This window comes from Elephas maximus, chromosome X (genome assembly GCF_024166365.1).
Source record: "Elephas maximus indicus isolate mEleMax1 chromosome X, mEleMax1 primary haplotype, whole genome shotgun sequence".
In the NCBI taxonomy this organism is placed as follows: Eukaryota; Metazoa; Chordata; class Mammalia; order Proboscidea; family Elephantidae; genus Elephas; species Elephas maximus.
In genome coordinates, this window is record NC_064846.1 from 71,967,518 (window position 1) to 71,988,809 (window position 21,292).

Consider the following 21,292-nt stretch of genomic DNA (forward strand, 5'->3'; position numbering starts at 1 on the left):
ATATCAAAGTCTTCAAAGTAGCTGTTAGAAGTTTAGGCACACTAGGCAATTTTTCAAAGACTTAAAAGATTTCTTTATAAGAAAAATAACAACTGCTAGTCATAGCTTTTGAGACGAGACACACAAAAACTTAAACATGAAATGAGACAGTTACATAAATTTACTATGCTGTAAGGCTATCTCACATAACACACAGGCAACATATGGGACATTCTTTTTGATCATAATTTATTTTACCTGTTAGAAGTCTAGTCTCTTGTTTCAAATGTATTAGTCTTTTAAATTGCAAAACATTTGAGGAAACAAATAAGAAACAGAAATTGTGCACTACAGTTTAAAAGAAAACTTAGGTTTCTCTCAGACTGTTTTATGCCAGTGGATAGCAGTGTTAATCTAAAAATTAAATTACAGTGAGAAACCGTTGCAACTGATTTTAATTTAGAGACTCTTAGATCCTAATTCATTGCACAGGAAACTCTAAAGTGCATACCAGTGGCTAATGTTCACAAAGATTGCAACCACACATGTGAAAACCACTCTGGAGTCTTTTCACCAAAAAACGTACTTGAAGAAACCTTAATAGGTATTTAGAGAAAAACACAGAGAATTCACACAGCCCAAACCAAGCTGCAATTAGCCAGATAAAAAACTCAAAATGCTCTCGAGCCAACTGAAAATAAAGAGATGAAAGACTATTAACAACCCTCAGAGGACTTGAAATACAAAGAGGGCGGAGGTCCGTGGCCCAAGAGGTTTTACCTGGAGATGGCTCCCAAGAGCTGGGAAAGTGGATTGAGCATACAAAGGGCTCCTATGCCTGCCGACGTTCCACAGACCACTTCTGGGGTGGTTTAGCAGGCAAATTGCCTTTGGATCCCACTTCTAACACGAAAATGTTGTCGAGAAAAACTTGAACACTGTTTCAGGTTTATTAAGGGTTTAAAACAGTTGCAACTGGGGAACTATGTAGCCCATTGAAAATGGAGCCAGATAGTCCCTGGGCAGATTCGTTATACAAGTATTTCTTATGGGGTAAAAAGAGGAACCAAACCATAAGGAAAGCAATTACAGGAAAACCAATGAATATTGTAATAATTACACTTTTTTTTTTTAATTGGTTACTGATTATTGATAGTATAGTTAGTGATTACAGACAGTTTCACAGAATGCTTAGATCGTGGTCATAAGACACTTCTGTATGTTTTCTTTGTCTATCTTGCAAAAATATCCTATTAGCAACATCACCCAGACGGCACTCTTTCTGAGTACGTGTATTCTGAGAGGTGCAGGTGGTCACATGGTTAATACCCCGTGGGGTATATGGTTCCACATGCTGGCTTTGACCACTGAGAAAAATCATGTTTTTCTCAAAAACATAGCCGTTAGTCTAGAAATCCAGATTAAAATTAGATAACATAGCATATTGGAAACCCTGGTAGCATAGTGGTTAAGAGCTACGGCTGCTAACCAAGAGGTCAGCAGTTCAAATACACCAGGTACTCCTTGGAAACCATATGGGGCAATTCTACTCTGTCCTATAGGGTCACTATGAGTTGAAATCGACTCGACGGCAACAGGTATGGGTAGTCAGCATATTATGCCTCTGTCTCACTGGCTATACCGAAAGTTTTCTTTTCCTGAGACGCAGATAACCAAGTTGTTACTTTTTTCCCCTTTATTTCTTTCTCTTTTTATTTTTTTTACTTGTGGTAAGTATATATGTGTCATGGATTGAGTTATGTGCCCCCAAAAATGTGTGTATCAATTTGACTGGGCAATGATTCCCAGTATTGTGTGGTTGTCCTCCATTTTGTGATTGTAATTTTATGTTAAGGAGGATTAGGGTGCGATTGTATCACCCCTACTAAGGTCACATCCCTGATCCAATGTAAAGGGAGTTTCCCTGGGGTGTGACCTGCACCATCTTTTATCTCACAAGAGATAAAAGGAAAAGGAAGCAAGCAGAGAGTGGGGGGACATCATATTACCACGAAAGCAGTGCTGGGAGTGCAGCGTGTCCTTTGGACCTGGAGTCCCTGCATGAAGAAGCTCCTAGTCCATGGAAAGATTGATGAGAAGGCCAATAGAGCGAGAAAGCCTTCCCCTGGAGCTGACGCCCTCAATTTGAACTTTAGCCTACTTTACTGTGAGGAAATAAACTCTTTGTTAAAGCCATCCACTTGTGGTATTTCTGTTATAGCTGCACTAGATAACTAAGACAATATGTAACAAGGAGCCCTGGTGGTACAGTGGTTAAGTGCTCGGCTGCTAAAAGAAAGGTCAATGATTTGAATCCACCAGCCACTTCACGGGAGAAAGATGTGGCAGTCTACAAGGCTGTAAAGATTATAGCCTTGAAAATCCTATGGGGGCAGTTCTAACTCGGTCCTATAGGATTTCTATGAGTAAAAAAACAGGAGTTGACTAAATGGCAGTGAATTTTTTTGTTTTGGTTTATATACGTAACAAAAATAGGGCATTTCAACGCTTTTTACGTGTACAATTCAGTGACATTAAGTTCATGATGCTGGTCAACAATTACCACTATCCATTTCCAAAACTTTCCATCATCTTTAACAGAAGCTTCATGCCCCCCGTGAAATGACTCCTTCTTTCCCCCTCCCTTCCACCTTTGGTAACCACTGACAGACTTTGCCCTCTATACATCTGCATATTCTACACATTTCATATAAAGAAATGACTTATTTCACTCAGCACAATGTTTTCTAGGTTCATCCAGGTTATGCTATAGCATGTGTCAGGACTTCATTTCTCTTAATGTCAGAGTAGTACTCCATTATACAGATGTAAGACATTTTGTTTATCCATTCATCTGATGATGGACATTTCGTTTTTTTCCACTGTTTAGCTATTGTGAATACTGTTCAACGAACATTGGTGTACATGTATCTGTTTGTGTTCCTGCTTTCAATTATTTGGGCTATATACCTAGGAGTGAAATTGCTGCATAGTATGGTAATTTTATGTTTAACTTTCTGAGGAACCTCTGAAATGTTTTCTACAGAGGCTCTACCATTTTACAATCCCACCAGCAATGGATAAGCATTCTAATTTTTTTTCACATACATCTGTTTTCCATTTTTTAATTATAGACGTATTAGTGGGGGTGAAGTGATATCTCCTTGTGACTAATGATGATGAGCATCTTTTCATGTGCTTGCTGGTCATTTGTATTTCCTGTTTGGTGTAATGTCTATTCAAGTCCTTTGCCCATTTTTTGATTGGCTTGTTTATCTTTTTTGTTAAGTTGTACTAGTTCTTCATATATTGTGGATATATTAAACCCTTATCAGATATATGGCTCCCAAATATTTCTTCTCATTTTGTAGGTTGTCTCTTCACTTTGTTGATAAATTCCTTTGATGAATAAGTTTTTAATTTTGATGAAGCCCCTTTTATCTATCTTGTCTTTTGTTTCTTATGTTTTTTGTGTCATATATGAGAATCCACTGATAAATATTAAGTCTGGAAGCATTACATCTATGTTTTCCTCTAAGAATTTTATGATCTCAGTTCTTATATTTAAGTCCTTGATCCATTTTAGGTTAGTTTTTATATATGATGTGAGGTATTGGTCCAGTTCATTCTTTTGTTGTGGAAATCCAGTTTTCCTGGCACCATTAATCAAAGAGACTATTCTTTTCCCATTTGATAGACTTAGTACCCTTGTCGAAAATCAATTGGTCATAGATGTATGGGTTTATTTTCTGGAATCTCAATTCTATTCCATTGGTCAGCATGTCTATCAGTATGCTAGTAACACGTTATTTTGATTAGTGTATCTTTGTAATGTTTTGAGATTGGGAAGTGTGAGTCCTCCTACTATGTGCTTCTTTTTCAATATTTCTTCAGCTATTCAAGGTCCTTTGCAGTTCCATATAAATGTGAGGGCTGACTTTTCCATTTCTGTAAAGATGGTTGTTGGATTTTTGATGGGGATTGCATTGAATCTTCAAATTGCTTTGGGTAGTATTGACATCTTAACACTATTTAGTCTTCCAATCCATGAACACAGAATGTCCTTCCATTTATTTAGTTCTTGCTTAATTTCCTTCTGTAATGTTTTATAGTTTTCAATGTACAAATCTATCCCTAGGTATTTTATTATTTTAGATGTCATTGTTATTGGAATTGTTTTCTAAGCCCTACCTCTCCTCCTCCTATGCTGTTATTTTTAAAAATTATTATTGGAATGTACTGGTTGGATCTAAATGCTTTGAAGTAATGAAATATCACCATGTTTTCCTAGCCCTTGATTAGCATATTTTCTTGTTCTTTCTTTGAAAGTTTAATTTGCTCACATTTTTCAAAAAGTGTGAGTTGAAGTTGATTATTTACAAAAAGTATTAGTATGTCAATAATGCTTAGTTTAGGTAAGATGATCTGGGGGAAAATGATAATAATTATAAATATAGCTACTACTTACTGAGCACTTGTGAGTCCATGTTGTTAACCATTTGCTTACCTTGTCTCATGTTAATCCTCAAAGTGGTCCTATAAGATAGGTACTATTATCATTCCCATTTTGCAGATTAAGCTGATACCCAAAGAGGATGATGAATTTATCAAAACCCATGCACCTATGAGGCATAAAGTCAAGCTTGGTTTTATGTCTTTCTGACTCAAAAGCCCATGCTCATATAATGATAGTAAACTGGGACTTAGTATTTCCAGAAGAGGGATATGAACTTTTTGAACATATTATTAAGTATGCATGAAGGTACATAGCCTACATAATTCGTAGAAATGGAACGTACATTAGCTGACAACTTAATTCTAACAGAGAATGGATCCCCCTTCTCCAGGTTCAATTGAATAAATACTTGCTGAGCATTCATGCATTATAACCAAAAACAAAAACCAAACCCATTGCCATCGAGTTGATTCTGACTCATAGAAATCCTATAGGACAGAGTAGAACTGCCCCATAGAGTTTCCAAGGAGTGCCTGGTGGATTCAAACTGTCGCCTTTTGGTTAGCAGCCATAGCACTTAACCACTACACTACCAAAGTTTCCTTCACAAATTATAAGCACATCTAAATGCTGAAGGAGAGAGGCAGGCAAGTTGAGGATGGATTGGATGTTATTGCCCTCAAGGACTTCCATATTTACTAAATAGAGAAAGGGAGATCTGAAATGTAGAGGTCTTATCCCTGCCTTATGCATCTCTGTTAATATGTCACCTTCCTTTTCCCAATCCTCCTTGGGCATAAGGAATAAAGCATTTGGGTAAGAAATAGTAAGAAAGAATATAGAAGATACAGGGAATATACCTCCCCCCCAAAAAAACAAAGCCAGTTCTGTCAAGTTGATTCCGACTCATAGTGACCCTATAGAAATGGTAAACCCGTGATTTCATTAGCTGAAAATAATAAAGAAGTCAAAGATTCATCCAGAAGTGATTTAAAACTGTACAAAGACTCAAGCACGAGTGTGCAAGTGGTGGAAAATCATCTCAACTTCCTGCTGTTACCCATGTAGCAAGGCCATTTAGTTTTGTCTTCATTCTCCTCTTAGCACTTTTAAACAATTTCCGTTTAATAGTTCATTCAATTCACATTTAAATACGAATGCCACATAAATTTGAATTTCATGCTAGGTGCCCAAACTTACTTTAAACTAATGAGGTAATATTCAACTCCAACAATGTTATCAGCTATCTTCCTTTTGTATGAGTTATTTCACATTTGAAAATACAGGATTCAATGGGCAGTCAAGTTAAATCTGCAGAAATGTCCCTATTGTACTAGGGGTTCAGATTATGCCGTACTGTAATTATGAGGTGACATTTGGACTTATTTTGAACATGAGATAATGATTGCAAAAAAAAACTTTAGAATACAAAAATCTATCTTTAAAAGACTTGTCATTTGTGTTGAACTAACCTGTTTTTCATTATGATTAATCAAGTTTATTTCAGCTCATCAATGTTGTTTTGATGTATAGTAGTGATATGTATTATGAAGAGACAATTGGAAAATACAAATTTCTTCATATTGCAAGTGTCAGATTAAAAAAAAATCCAAACTTAGATAGGGAAACTTATTTATAAAGAGAAAAAAGAAAAGTAAAGGGACTATGGTAATTGTGGAGAGAGGGGCTACTGCAGTAGGGAGAATACTCTGACCATAAGATCAGCAACCATCTTAAAGAGTTAAGGAAAAGGTGTTTTTCTTTTATAGAGACCGAGAGTAAACAAGGCTAGGAAAAAAAAAAGAAACAGGTGATGGGGAACTGGGATGAGTGTGTGACATCATCAGATAGTAAATCATAATGTTTTATGCTGAGGTCAGTCTATTCTCAGGGAGGAGCCCTTAAAGAGGGGTAGTACTGGCTCATGCTGAAGGTAGGCCAAAGTTCAGGGATATGGGGGAAGGAGAAAAACTTAACCAAAGTTTGGTTAACAAGCATTTTGTTTCTGATTGATTAGTGGGGACAAGCAATTCAGTTACTCATTTATGAGGCAGGGAATGGGAATATGGAGGGTCTGTGTCTGACTTTGTCCTAGGTAAACAAAGGGGCATCCACGAGTTTTATCTAAGTTATACGGTGAAGAGTGGTTATTTACAGTAAGCTGTTTTCCTGAACAAAAAGGGTGGGGAAGTTCTTTAATCATCACCGTTTTCCAGTACCACAGCGTTCAGGTAAAGTTCAACATTATCACAAATGATATTGTTATGCAATTTGGCTTAATAAATTTAACATCCTCAGTTCTTAAATCCAAGAGTTTCGTCATTCCAACATTGTTTTTCCCTGTATTTACTTTGCAAAACTGTTCTATATTTTCTTAAATTATATAGTAGGGCTGTCTCCAGAATGGAATGGGGCTTGTGGCAACTAACCCAGGGCAGTTGCCCAAGATAATTGCACTTGAAAAAAGACTATATATTTGGAACCTCTCATAGGATTCTCGTAATATAATTAAAGACTGAAACTTCAAAAGTGTATTTTAATGATGTTAAGGAAAGAGAAGCAAATTTCAATGTTGCTTGGCCTGCTCCCCAGACCCTACCAAAGGATATAAGGCAGCCATTTTAGCTACGCTATCTGTCTTAGTCATCTAGTGCTACTATAACAGAAATACAAGAGGATGGGTTCAACAAAGAGAAGTTTATTCTTTCACAGTCCAGTAGGCTAGAAGTCTGAATTCAGGGTGCAGGCTCCAGTGGAAGGCTTTTGCTCTCTGTTGGCTCTGGAGGAGTGTCCTTGTTATCAGTCTTCTCTCGGTCTGGGAGCAGCTCAGCCCAGGAACCTCAGGTCAAAAGGACATGCTCTGCTCCCAGTGCTGCTTTCTTAGTGGTATGAGGTGCTCATGTCTCTCTGTTTGTCTCCCCTATATCTCAAAAGAGATTGGCTTAAGACACTACCCAGTCTTGTAAAAATCATCAGTATAATTGCCGCCAATCCATCTTATTTCATCATAGTGATAGGATTTACAACATTTGGGGAAATCATATCAGAAGATAAAGTGGTAGGCAATCATACAATCATACAAGGGAATCATGACCTAGCCAAGCTGACAGACATTTTGGGGGGACACAATTCAATCCATGACACTATCCAAGGGACAGGCTTGTCATATCATTTCTTGATAACATAGCTGCCATTTTAATCTGGTTGAGAAGTGTGGTAACTAAAATTTGAAGGGAAATTCTATACTTTGACATAAAAACCACCAAGCATTCATATCCATTATAGCTGTTGCTAACAACAACCATGCAGTGATGACAGGTGGATATATTATCTGTACTTTATCAAAGAGAAAACAGGGGCTTAAAAAATTAAGTGACTTGGCCAGTCACATTGTTAGTTAGTAAGCGGCAATGCCAAACTTTGCATGCCTCTTCATCTTTTGCCCTTCACACTAAACCACACATCTCTCTACATCCAAAAATACAAAGCAGAGACTTTAACAACTATGTAATTGCTTTTAAAGTGTAATTAACTGATATTTATCTGTATGGATTAATGATTTGAGGTCCCAGAATTGTTGGCTTTCTTAAGAGTACAAATGAGATGTTATAAACATGTGTACTGTTACTTTTGGACTCTTGGAGGCATGGTGGTTAAGAACTCAGCTGCTGACCAAAAGGTTAGCAGTTTGAATTCAGTAGCTGCTCCTTGAAAACACTATGGGGCAGTTCTACTCTGTCCTATAGGGTCAGTATGAGTCAGAATCGACTCAATGCCAATGGATTTTAATGGGTACTGATACATTTAGGGCTATCTGTTAGCATTAAAAACGTAAGACTATGATTAAAAATAAGTATTATTTTTTTATTGCATATCACTGCAGCATTTATTTTTTACCACTATCTAAGATGAATTTTTTCAAAAGGAATATTTTTGTAATCTGTATTTTAAAATACATCAAGGAAACATATTTAAATGAATGGCATTTCATGCAAAGACTAGAAGATTTATACAATTTAGCCCCACCATGGGCCTGGCTTATTCCTCCATTCATGTGTTCAACTGCTCCTGAGAATTTACAAATATGTTACAGTTTTGCATATTCAGATTGTGCAATCTGGATATATTCAACTAAATTTCTTAACTATATCCTTCAAAAAAAATAGGGAGAGGAGGCAGAGCGAGCATGGCACTACAGACAGAAGCACCACCCCATCCCTCCACACCAAAGACAAAAAAAGCTAAGTAAAGCAGAGACAAATGTCAGTCCTGGAACCCTAATCATTAAGTGAAAAAATAAAGAACTCAACCAAGCACCGAATGGAATAAGAAACTGAGAGAAAACAGAGAGCGAAGACAGATATGAGCGGAGGTCCCCTGTCAGCTAACACAGCATGGGTATGCCATCTTGGACTCCTGTCGGAGATTGATGGACACAGAGTACAGGAAAGCAGCTTCATGAATCTCCCAGCAGGAGACATAGCATCCAGTAACCAGAGATACACGCTTTTCCCTCTGCTCCCTCTGCTCGACCTCCACAGCCTCCCAGCCAGCCATAGTTGCTTGACCAGGAGGCACCGGCTCCATGTCACTTGGATTCACCCTGCCCACACCAGTTGGCTCCTTCAGTGCCATTTTTTTTTTTTTTTTTTTTGCTGGTGTTGCTTTTTTCAGCTTCTTTTGGTTTCCTCCCTGCCTTTCACCTCCTCCCCCTCCTTTCTCTCAAATGCCTGGTTCCATGTGCCATCTTTGCTTCTTCTCAACAGCCTGTGAGATGCCACTTGGCAGGAGAAGTGCTTCCTCGGTCTGCACTGCCATGCTGGTGGAACACCTGGGGCCTTTTTTTTTTTTTAATTTCTCTTTTTTTATTTCTTCATTTCTCAGTTTCTCATTTCTCTCAATTTACCTTCTTTTCCTGTCTCCTAAATACCTAGCACTGTGTGCCATCTAAGCCCCTTCTAGCCAGCATGTACGTCATGGCTTGGGAGCCACTTCCTCGGTCTGAAAAGATGCATTGGTGGGATCCCTGTGGGCCCTTCTTTTTTTTTTCCCTCTCTTTTTAATTATTATTATTTTATTTTTTCCATTTTGTTTTTATTCATTTCTCAGCTTCTCATCTATCTCTGCTTTCTTTCTTTTCCTGCTTGCTGAAGACCTGGTGCTGTGGGCCACCTAAACCCCTCCTAGTCGAGCCATGCCCCGAAGCCTGGGAGCCACTTTGGCAGTCACTGGTGGGATTCATGGGGCATTTCTTTCTATCTTTAATTTTTACTTATTCATTTATTTTTCCATTTTTGTTTTTTCTCTTTTTTATTTTCATTTCTTCATTTCTCATCTCTCCACTACAATGGCAGGCTCCCTCAGCACATTTTTTGGCTCCTTTTTCTCTCTCTTCTCTCCCTTCTTTCCCATACCCAACTTAGCTCCACACATCACAACCTCCCCTTTTCCCTTCTGTCCATCTGCAATGGGCACTGATCATTGCACCCCCATGTGCACAGGCAAGGCCTACCAGAAACTGCTCTGCACTGACCCCTGGCCCTCCTTGTCAGCCACAGTACATGCCACAAATGATCCATCCCAGCCCCTCCCCTTCGGCTGGGCCTTTCCTGCTGCATCATAGCTGAGAAACTGGCCCTACCCATTGGACAAGGAGGTGAAACATATCATGCCCACAGAAGAGCAAATAATAAAGAATGCACAGTCTGCCTGCTCAGACATAACCAAATAAAACAAAAAAAAGCAGGACAAAACAAACAAATCTACAATCAAGAACTGAAGAAAATAACTACTGAATGTCCTGAAGACAGTAGACAATATCAAAACTTCTTATAAAAAAGGACAGGATGGTTCCAGTAGGCATCCAAAATAAAACACCAGATAACTTTTCAGTAGAAGAAAAGGCACTGGAACTACCCAATAGGGAATTGAAATCTAGAATATTCAGAGCTATCCAAGAGTTGAAGGAAAAAGGAGACAAACATGAGGAAAAAATAGACAAATTCACGGAAAAGGCAGACAAATTTATGGAAAATACAGACAAAACGATGGAAGAATTCAGGAAAATAATACAGGAACAAGCAAAGAGCTACCAAAATAGAGCAGGAGTGGCAACACTAATCTCAGATAAAATAGACTTTAAAACAAAATCCACCTTAAAAGACAAATAAGGGCATTATATAATGATTAAGGGGACATCCACCATGAAAACAACCATAATAATAAAAGGGACAATATACCAGGAGGATATTATCACATTAAATATTTATGCACCCAACGACAGGGCTCCAAAATACGTAAAACAAACTCTAACAACACTGAGAAGAGAAAAAGACAGTTCCACAATAATAGTAGGAGACTTCAACACCACTCTCAGTAAACGACAGAACATCTAGAGAGGAACTCAGCAAAGATACAGAAGATCTAAAGGCCACAATCAGCCACCTTGACCTCATAGACAAATATAGAGCACTTCATCCAACAGCTGCGAAGTACATGCTTTTCCAAAGCACATGGAACATTCTCTGGAATAGACCACAGAGCAACCCTCAACAAAATCCAAAATATTGAGATAATATAATGTATATCTTCTCTGATCACACAACATCATCAAAGTAGAAATTAACAACAGGAAAAGTAAGGAAAAAAATCAATTACATGGAAACTGAATAACACCATGCTTAAAAACCACTGAGATGGAATCAAAAAATTCCTAGAATCAAACAAGAATGAAAACACATCATACCAAAACCTTTGGGACAAAGCAAAAGCAGTACTCCAAGGTCAATTTACAGCAATAGGAGCACACATCAAAAAGGAAAAAAGAGAAAAATCAAAATATTAGCTACATAACTCAAACAAATAAAGAACAGCAAAGGAAGCCCACAGCCACCAGAAGGAAACAATAAAGATTAGAGCAGCAATGAGTGAACTAGAGAATAGAAAAACAATAGAAAGAATCAACAAAACCAAAAGTTGGTTCTTTGAGAGGATCAACAAAATCGAAAAACCAATGGCTAAACAGACAAAATTAAAACAGGAGACGACGCAAATGACCCCAATAAGAAATGAAATGGGGAACACTGCAACAGACCCAAATGATATAAAAAGGATCATAACAGAGTATTATGAAAAACTGTACTCCAATAAATTTGAAAACCTAGTGGTGATGGACAAATTCCTAGAAACATACTACCTAACCAAACTAACACAAAATGATGTTGAAAGTCTGAACAGACCCGTAACAAGAGAAGAGATTGAAAAGGTAATGAAAAACTCCCAACAAAAAATAAAAACCTCTGGCCCAGATGGCTTCACTGGAGAATTATACCAAACACTCAGAGAATATGGACTGTGAGAGACTAAATTACTCCTTGTTAAAGCCATCCACTTGTGGCATTTCTGTTACAGCAGTACTAGATTACTAAGACAGTATAGAAAGGAAATTCTTCGCATAACAAAGGACATCTATTAGAAACCCTGGTGGCTTAGTGGTTAAGTGCTACAGCTGCTAACCAAAAGGTTGGCAGTTTGAATCCACCAGGGGCTCCTTGGAAACTGTATGGGGCAGTTCTACTCTGTCCTATAGCTTTGTTATGAATTAGAATCGACTAAATGACTATTACTTTTTATGCAAAACCAACAGACAACATCGTTCTCAATGGAGAGAAGCTGAAAACATTCCCCTTGAGAACAGGAACAAGACAAGGATGCCCTTTATCACTACTCCTATTTAACATTATGCTGGAAGTCCTAGCTAGAGCAATAAGGCAAGAAAAAGAAATAAAGGGTATCCAAATTAGTAATGAAGAAATAAAACTGTCCCTATTTGTGGATGATATGATACTACACATAGAAAACTCAAAAGACTCCATGAGAAAACTACTGGAACTAGTAGAAAGATTCAGCACAGAAGCAGGATACAAGGTAAACCTACAAAAATCAGTTGGATTCCTATACACCAATAAAGAGAATGGTAAAAAGGAAATCAGGAAAACAATACCACTTATACCCAGAAACCCTGTGCCGTTGAGTCGATTCCGACTCATAGCGATCCTATAGGACGGGGTAGAACTGCCCCATAGAGTTTCCAAGGAGTGCCTGGCAGATTCGAACTGCCAACCCTTTGGTTAGCAGCCATAGTACTTAACCACTATGCCACCAGGGTTTCCACCAATTATAGTAACCCCTAAAAAAATAAAACACTTAGGAGTAAATCTAACTAGGGATGTCTGGAGGGATGTAAAAGACCTAAACAAAGAAAACTACAAAACACCACTGCAAGAAACCAAAGAGATCTATATAAATGGAAAAACATACCATGGTCATGTATAGGTAGACTCAACATTGTGAAAATGACAATTTTATGCAAAGGAATTTACAAATACAATGTAATTCCAATCCAAATACCAACAGCATTCTTTAGAGAGATGGAAAAACTTATCATTATATGGAAAGGGGAGAGGCCTTGGATAAGCAAAGCACTACTGAAGAAGAAGAATAAAGTAGGAAGACTCACACTACCTGACTTCAGAACCTACTATACTGCTACAGTAGTCAAAACAGCCTGGTACTGGTACAATGACAGATACATTCACCAATGGAACAGACTTGAGAACTCAGATGTAAATCCTTCTACCTATGGTCCCCTAATCTTCGACAAGGGCCCAAAATCCATCAAATGGGGAAAAGACACTCTCTTTAACAAATGGTTCTGGCAAAACTGGATATCCTCCTTCAAAAAAATGAAACAGGACCCACACCTCACACCATACCCAAAAACTAATTTAAAATGGATAAAAGACATAAATATAAAGCCCCAAACTCTAAAGATCATAGAAGAAAAAAATAGGTTCAATGCTAGAGGCCCTAATACACGGCATTAACAGGATACAAACCATAACTAATAACACAAAAACTCCAGAAGATGAACTAGAAAACTGGGATCTTCTAAAAATTAAACACTTATGCTCCTCAAAAGACTTCACTAAAAGAGTAAAAACAGAACCTGCAGACTAGAAAAAAAATTTGGCTATTACAAATCAGACAAAGCTCTAATCTCTAAAATCTACAGGAAAATCCAACACTGGTACAACAAAAAGACAAATAATCCAATTTAAAAAAGAACAAAGGAAATGAGCAGACACTTCACCAAAGAAGATAGTCAAGCAGACAACAGACACGTGAGGAAATGCTTGTGATCACTAGCCATTAGAGAAATGTAAGTTAAAACCACAATAGATACCATCTCACCCCGGCATTACTGGCACAAATCAAAAAATCAGGAAATAACAAATGTCAGAGGGGCTAAGGGGAGACCAGAACTCTTATGCACTGCTGGTGGTAATGCAAAATGGTGCAACCGTTTTGGAAAACCATATGGCACTTCCTTAGAAAGCTAGAAACACAAACACCATATGATCCAGCAATCCCACTCCTAGGAATATATCCTAGAGAAATAAGAGTCATCCCAAGAATAGACATATGCACACACAAGCTCATTGCAGCATTGTTCACAATAGCAAAAAGATGGAAACCAACAGATGCCCACCAACAGATGAACGGATGTCCACCAACAGATGAACGGATAAAAAGCTATGATATACACACATTAGAGTCCTACACAATGATAAAGAATAGTGATGAATCTGTGAAGCATCTCCCAACATCAGTGCATCTGGAGGGCATTATGCTGAGTGAAATAAGTCAATCACAAAGTGAGAAATATTGTGAGACCACTACTGTAAAAACTCATGAAAAGGTTTACACACAAAAAGAAACAATCTTTGATGGTTACAAGGAAGGGGAGGGGTGGGGATGGAGAAACACTAAATAGACAATAGGTAAGTGGTAACTTTGGTGAAGGGTAAGGCAGTACACAATACTGGGTAAGCCACTACATAATGTGCAAGGCAAGGTCATGGAATCTTCACATATTCATCCAAACTCCCTGAGGGACCAAATTACTGGGATGAAGGCTGTGGGGACCATGGTCTCAGGGAACATTTAACTCAATTGGCATAACATAATTTATAGAGATTATGTTCTATACTCTACTTTGGTGAGTAGTGTCTGGGGTCTTAAAAGCCTGTGAGCGTTCATTTATGATACTCCACTGGTCTCACCCCATCGGGAGCAAGGGATAATGAAGAAAACCAAAGACACAAGGGAAAGATTAGTCCAAAGGACTAATGGACCACAACAACCACAGCTTCCACCAGACTGAGTGCAGTACAACTAGATGGTGCCTGGCTACCACCACTGATTGCTCTGACGGGGATCACAAAAGAGGGTCCTGGACAGAGCTGGAGAAAATGTAGAACAAAACTCTAACTCACAAAAATAGACCAGACTTACTGGCCTGACACAGACAGGAGAAAGCCCGAGAATATTGCCCTGGATACATTTTTAGGAATTATTCAGAGATTTTATATTGTTAATATTTTCTATTTGGGTTGTAAATCATTGAATGTGACTTTTTCTCAGATCATGCTATGTCTGCACTCATCTTTAGGAGATCATGTCACAGCATGGCTGACATTGAGATCACAAAGTCAGGGACATTCCCTCAGGAGAAAAATTAGTCTTTTTCTGTATTGCAGGGGTAGATTTAAGAAAAACTGTGAAATACATAAAGCTGATATTTAGAGCTTCCTTTGTCATCTTTGCCCTTTCCATTTGGCTAGGATCCACATTTGTCTTGATTACATAATACCTTCTGACTTACAGGATTCTGTAATGTAGTTCATTAGACTGGTTAAATTATTTGCAGAGGGCTTCATAACAATGGAGGAAATCTGGGTAAATAGGCAGTCTATCCTAAAAAGGATAAAACATTGTATTTTATGTAAAACTCAGCTTTTGCTATTTGTAATTGGTGTCTTAGGCTCAGAGGTGTCAGTAAGATTTTTTCAAGTAGAAATACCACCAAATGTTCTTGGGAATCATGCCTGCCCCAGGGCCAAACTGAAATAAGGAAACTCAGTATATTTATTGAAAACTTACTATGAGCAGATTAACGTATTAAGTAAGAAAGATGCATGCAAAGATAAATATGGTACATTTCTTTACTTAAGGATTTCACTGCCCAGTGGGAGTTAAAAAGCCATGTAAAATAACTTGAAAACAAAGCAGATTGAGCTGAGAACTATAATAGAGGAATGGACAAAGTGTTATAGATAAATGGGAGAAAAGGAAGGATTAATTCCAAATCAGAAAATCTGGAAAAATCACTTAGGTTAAGTATCATTTGAACTGAGATTAGAATGTTAGGTAAGTCAGGCAGATATGAGGGAAAAATTCATTCTTCAGCTTGAGTAAAAATATGGTTGTTGGATAATAAAGTGAAGGCTTATAACTGGTGCTTTTGGAAAATAGGGAATAAATGGAAATGGAAGCAAAGGGAAATAAGATTGCAAAGGTAATTTGGGGAAATATTTTCAAAGATCTTAAGGGCTATGCTGAAGGAGAGCTTTCTGTGGGTTAGGTGTATGAAATGTACGAAAAAAGAGATCGATTGAAGACAAATGGGCCAGTCAAGATATAGTATTAATTCAGATGAGATGTTAAAAATGTTTTGAACTTGGGAGGAGGTATCAGGAATATATGAAAGAATTAAATTATAAGAAACAAGACAGTTCGTAAGTAGGTTTTGTAATTTGCTGGAGGACGTGGGAGTGTATGAGAGAGTATGATAAAAACAAGAGACGAAAATTTGCCACTGTTTTAATGCTTTTCTATTATACATTGCTATCATATATACTATCCACCACTCCTCTGTCAATTTGTCATACTGTGGTGGTTTGTGCATTGCTGTCATGCTGGAAGCTATTCTACTGGTATTTCACTTTTTCAAATACTGGAAGGGCCACCAATGGTGGACAAGTTTCAGTGGAGCTTCCAGACTAGTACAGGCTAGGAAGCAAGTCCTGACGGTTTACATCTGAAAAAACTGGCCAGTGAAAACCTTATGAATAGAAGAGGAACATTGTGCAATATAGTCCTGGAAGATGAACCCCTCAGGTTTGAAGACACTTGAAATATGACTGGGAAAGGGCTGCTTTCTCAAAGTAGAGTTGACCTTAATGACATGGATGGAGTCAAGTTTTCAGGGCCTTCATTTGCTGATGTGGCACAACTAAAAATGAGAAGAAACAGCTGCAAACATCCATTAAAGATAGGAACATGGAACATATGAAGTATGAATCTAGGAAAACTGGAAGTCATCAAAAATGAAATGGAACACATAAACATTAATATCCTATCCATTAGTGAGCTGAAATGGACTGATACTGGCCATTTTAAATTGGAAAATCATGTGGTCTACTATGCCAGAAAGACAAATTGAAGATGAATGGTACCACATTCATTGTCAAAAAAAAACATTTTATGATCTATCCTGAAGAATAATGCTGTAAGTGATAGGATAATATCCATATGCCCACAAGGAAGAACAGTTAATAAGAATATTATTTAAATATACACACCAACTACTAATTCCAAAGATGAAGAAATTAAAGACTTTACCATATTCTGTAGTCTGAAATTGATCAAACACACAATCAAGATGCATTGGTAATTACTGGTGACTGGAATGTGAAAGTTGGAAATAAAGAAGAAGGATCTATAGTTGGAAAATATGGCCTTAATGATAGAAATGATGCCAGAGACAACATGATAGAATTTTGCAAGACCAATGATTTTATTGAAAATATTTTTTTTCAAAAACATAAATGGTGACTATATATGTGGATGCTGCCAGATGGAATACACAGTAATCAAATCAACTACATCTGTGGAAAAAGACGATGGAGAAGCTGAATATCATCAGTCAGATCAAGGTCAAGGGCTGACTGCACAACAGACCATGAATCGAGCATATGCAAGTTCTAGTTGAAGCTGGAGAAAATTAGAGCAAGTCCATAAGAGACAAAATACTACACTGAGTATATCCCACCTGAATTTGGAGACCATCTCAAGAATACATTTGAGGCACTGAACACTAAAGATCGAAGACCAGGCTAGTTGTGGAATGACATCAAGGACATCATACACGAAGAAAGCAAGAGGTTATTAAAAAGACAGGAAAGAAAGAAATACCAAAATGGATGTCAGAAGAGACACTGAAACTTGCTCTTGAATGTACAGTTGCTAAAGGGAAAAGAAGAGATGACGAAGTAAAAGAGCTGAACGGAAGATTTCAAAGGGCATCTCAAAAAGACAAAGTAAAGTATTATGATGACATGTGCAAAGACCTGGAGTTAGAAAACCAAAAGGGAAGAACGTGCTCAGCATTTCTCAAGCTGAAAGAACTGAAGAAAAAAATCAAGCCTCGAGCTACAATTTGGAAGGATTCTATGGGCAAAATATTGAATGAGGCAGGAAGAATCAAAAGAAGATGGAATGAATACAGCGTCATTGTACCGAAAAGAATTGCTAGGTGTTCAACCGTTTAAGGAGATAGCATATGATCAAGAACTGATGGCACTGAAGGAAAAGTCCAAGCTGCACTGAAGACATTGGCAAAAATCAAGGCTCCAAGAATTGATGGATTACCAATTGAGATGTTTCAACTAACGGAAGCAGCACTGTAGGTGTTCACTCATGTATGCCAAGAAATTTAGAAGACAGCTACCTGGCCAACCAACAGGAAGAGATTCATCATGGTACCCATTCCAAGGTAGATCCCAAAAGAAAGCCATCAAGACATATTATAATCAAACTTGCCAAAACCAAACATAAAGAGAGAATTTTAAGAACTGCTAGGGATAAATGAAAAATCACCTACAAAGCAGAGTCAATAAGAATAAGCTCCGTCTATTCAGCTTTTATTCAGCTTTATTCAGCAGAAACCATGCAGACAAGAAGACAACAGGATGACATAAAGCCTTGAAGGAAAAAAAAAATGCTAGCCAAGAATCATATAATCAGCAAAACTGTCTCTCAAATGTGAAGGTGAAATTAGGGCATTTCCAGATAAACAGAAGTTTAGGGAATTTGCAAATACCAGACCAAAATTACAAAAAATTCTAAAAGGAGTTCTCTGGCTAGAAAATCAATAATACCAGAAGACAAATCAAGACTAGAACACATGACAGATCAACCAGTTACAAACCCAGATAGGGAAATCACAAAAATAAATCAAAATAAAAAAAATGCTCAAAACAGGGAAGTAGCAATGTCATTATATAAAAGATAAAAACATTAAATCAATAAAAAGGGACTAAAAACTGTAGTCATAGTTCTTCCATATGGAGAGGAAGTCAAGGCAATATAGAGAGATAATAGTTTCATTTAAACTTAGAAAAATAGGGGTAAATATTAAGGTAACCACAAAAGAGACTAACAATCCTACACATCAAAATAAAATACAAGAAAAACATAAAGACTCAGGGAAAACAAAATCACCAACAATGACAAAAAGGAAGACAATGTATAAAGAAAAACTACTCAGTACAAAAAACTGAGTGGAAAAAAGAAACTGGCAACAACACACAAAAAAAGACTTCAAAATGACAGCACTGAACTCATACCTATCCATAATTACACTGAATGTAAATGGACTAAATGCACCAATAAAGAGACAGAGAGTGGCAGAATGGAAAAAAAAAAAAAACACAATCTGTCTACATGTTGTCTACAAGAGACACAACTTAGACTTAAAGACACAAAAAAACTAATATTCAAAGGATGGAAAAAATATATAATGAACAAACAATCTAAAAAGAGCAGGAGTGGCAATATTAATTTCTGACAACATAGAGTTTAAAGTTAAATCCACCACAAAGGATAAGGAAGGACACTATGTAATGATTAAAGGGACAATATACCAGGAGTATACCACCATATTAAATATTTATGCACCCAAGGGCTTTGAGATGCACAAAACAAACTCTAACAGCATTGAAAAGTGAGATAGATAGCTCCACAATAATAGTAGGAGACTTTAACATACTACTTTCGGTGAAAGACAGAACGTTCAGAAAAAAGCTCAATAAAGACACGGAAGATAAATGCCACAATCAACCAACTTGACCTCAGAAAAGTATATAGAGCACTCCACCCAATAGCAACCAAGTATACTTTCTTTTCCAACGCACATGAAATATTCTGTAGAATAGACCACATATTCGGTCATAAAGCAAGCCTTAACAGAATCCAAAACATTGAAACATTACAAAGCATCTTCTCTGACCATAAAGCCATAAAAGTAGAAATAGATAAGAGAAAAAGCAGGGGAAAGAAATCAAGTTTATGGAAACGGAACAACACCTTGCACAAAAACGACTAGGTTATAGAAGAAACTAAGGACAGAATAAAGAAATTCATAGAATCTGATAAGAACGAAAACACTTCCTATGAGAATCTTTGGAACACAGCTAACCCAGTGCTCAGAGGTTAATTTATAGCAATAAGTGAACACATTCCAAAAAGAAGAAAGGGCCCAAATCAAAGAATTATCCCTACAACTTGAACAAATAGAAAGAGAGCAACAAAAGAAACCCTCGGGCACCAGAAGAAAGCAAATAATAAAAAAGCAGAATTAAATGAAATAGAGAACAGAAAAACAATTCAAAGAGTTAACAAGACCAAAAGCCGGTTCTTTGAAAAGACTAACAAAATCGATAAACCATTGGCCAAACTGACAAAAGAAAAACAGGAGAGGAAGCAAATAACCTGAATAGGAAACGAGATTGACGATATCACAATAGACCCAACTGAAATTAAAAGAATCATATCAGACTACCATGAAAAATTGTACTCTAAGAAATTTGAAAACCTAGAAGAAATGGATGAATTTCTAGAAACACTCTACCTACTTAAACTAACACAGAGGTAAAATAACTATACAAAACCATAACAAAAGAAGAGACTGAAAAGGTAATTTAAAAATTCCCTACAAAAAAAAATGCTCTGGCTCTGAGGGCTTCACTGGAGAAATCTATAAAACTTTCAGAGAAGAGTTAACACCAAAGGTATTTCAGAGCATAGGAAGGATGGATGGAATACTCCCAGACTCATTCTATGAAGCCAGCATTTCCCTGATACCAAAACTAGGTAAAGACACCACAAAGAAAGAAAATTACAGACCGATATCCCTCATGAACTTAGATGCAAAAATCCTCAACAAAATCTTAGCCAATAGAATTCAACAACATACCAAAAAAATAATTCGCCATGACCAAGTGGGATTCATACCAGCTATGTTCATTCCTTCAACCTTAGAAAAACAATCAATGTAATCCTTCATATAAATAAAACAAAAGAACAAGAATGACACGATCTTAACAATTGATGCAGAAAAGGCATATGACAAACTGCAACACCATTCATGATAAAAATTCTCAACAAAATAGAAATAGAAGGGAAATTCCTCAACATAATAAAGGGCAATTCATACAAAGCCAATAGCCAACATCATCCTAAAAGGAGAGTCTGAAAGCATTCCCCTAGACAAGAATGCCCTTTATCACCACTCTTATTCAACATTGTGCTGGAGGTCCTAGCCAGAGCAATTAGGCTAGATAAAGAAATAAAGAGCATCCAGATTGGTAAGGAACAAGTAAAAGTATATCTATTTGCAGGTGACATGATCTTATACAGAGAAAACCCTAAAGAATCCTCGAAAAACTACTGAAACTAATAGAAGAATTCAGCAGAGTGTCAGGATACAATACAAACATATAGAAATCAGTTGGATTCCTCTACACCAACAAAGAGAACATCGAAGAAGAAATCATCAAATCAATACCATTTACAATAGCCCCACCAAAGATAAAATACTTAGGAATAAACTTAACCAGAGATGTAAAAGACCTATACAAAGAAACCTACAAGACACTACCGAAGAAATCAAAA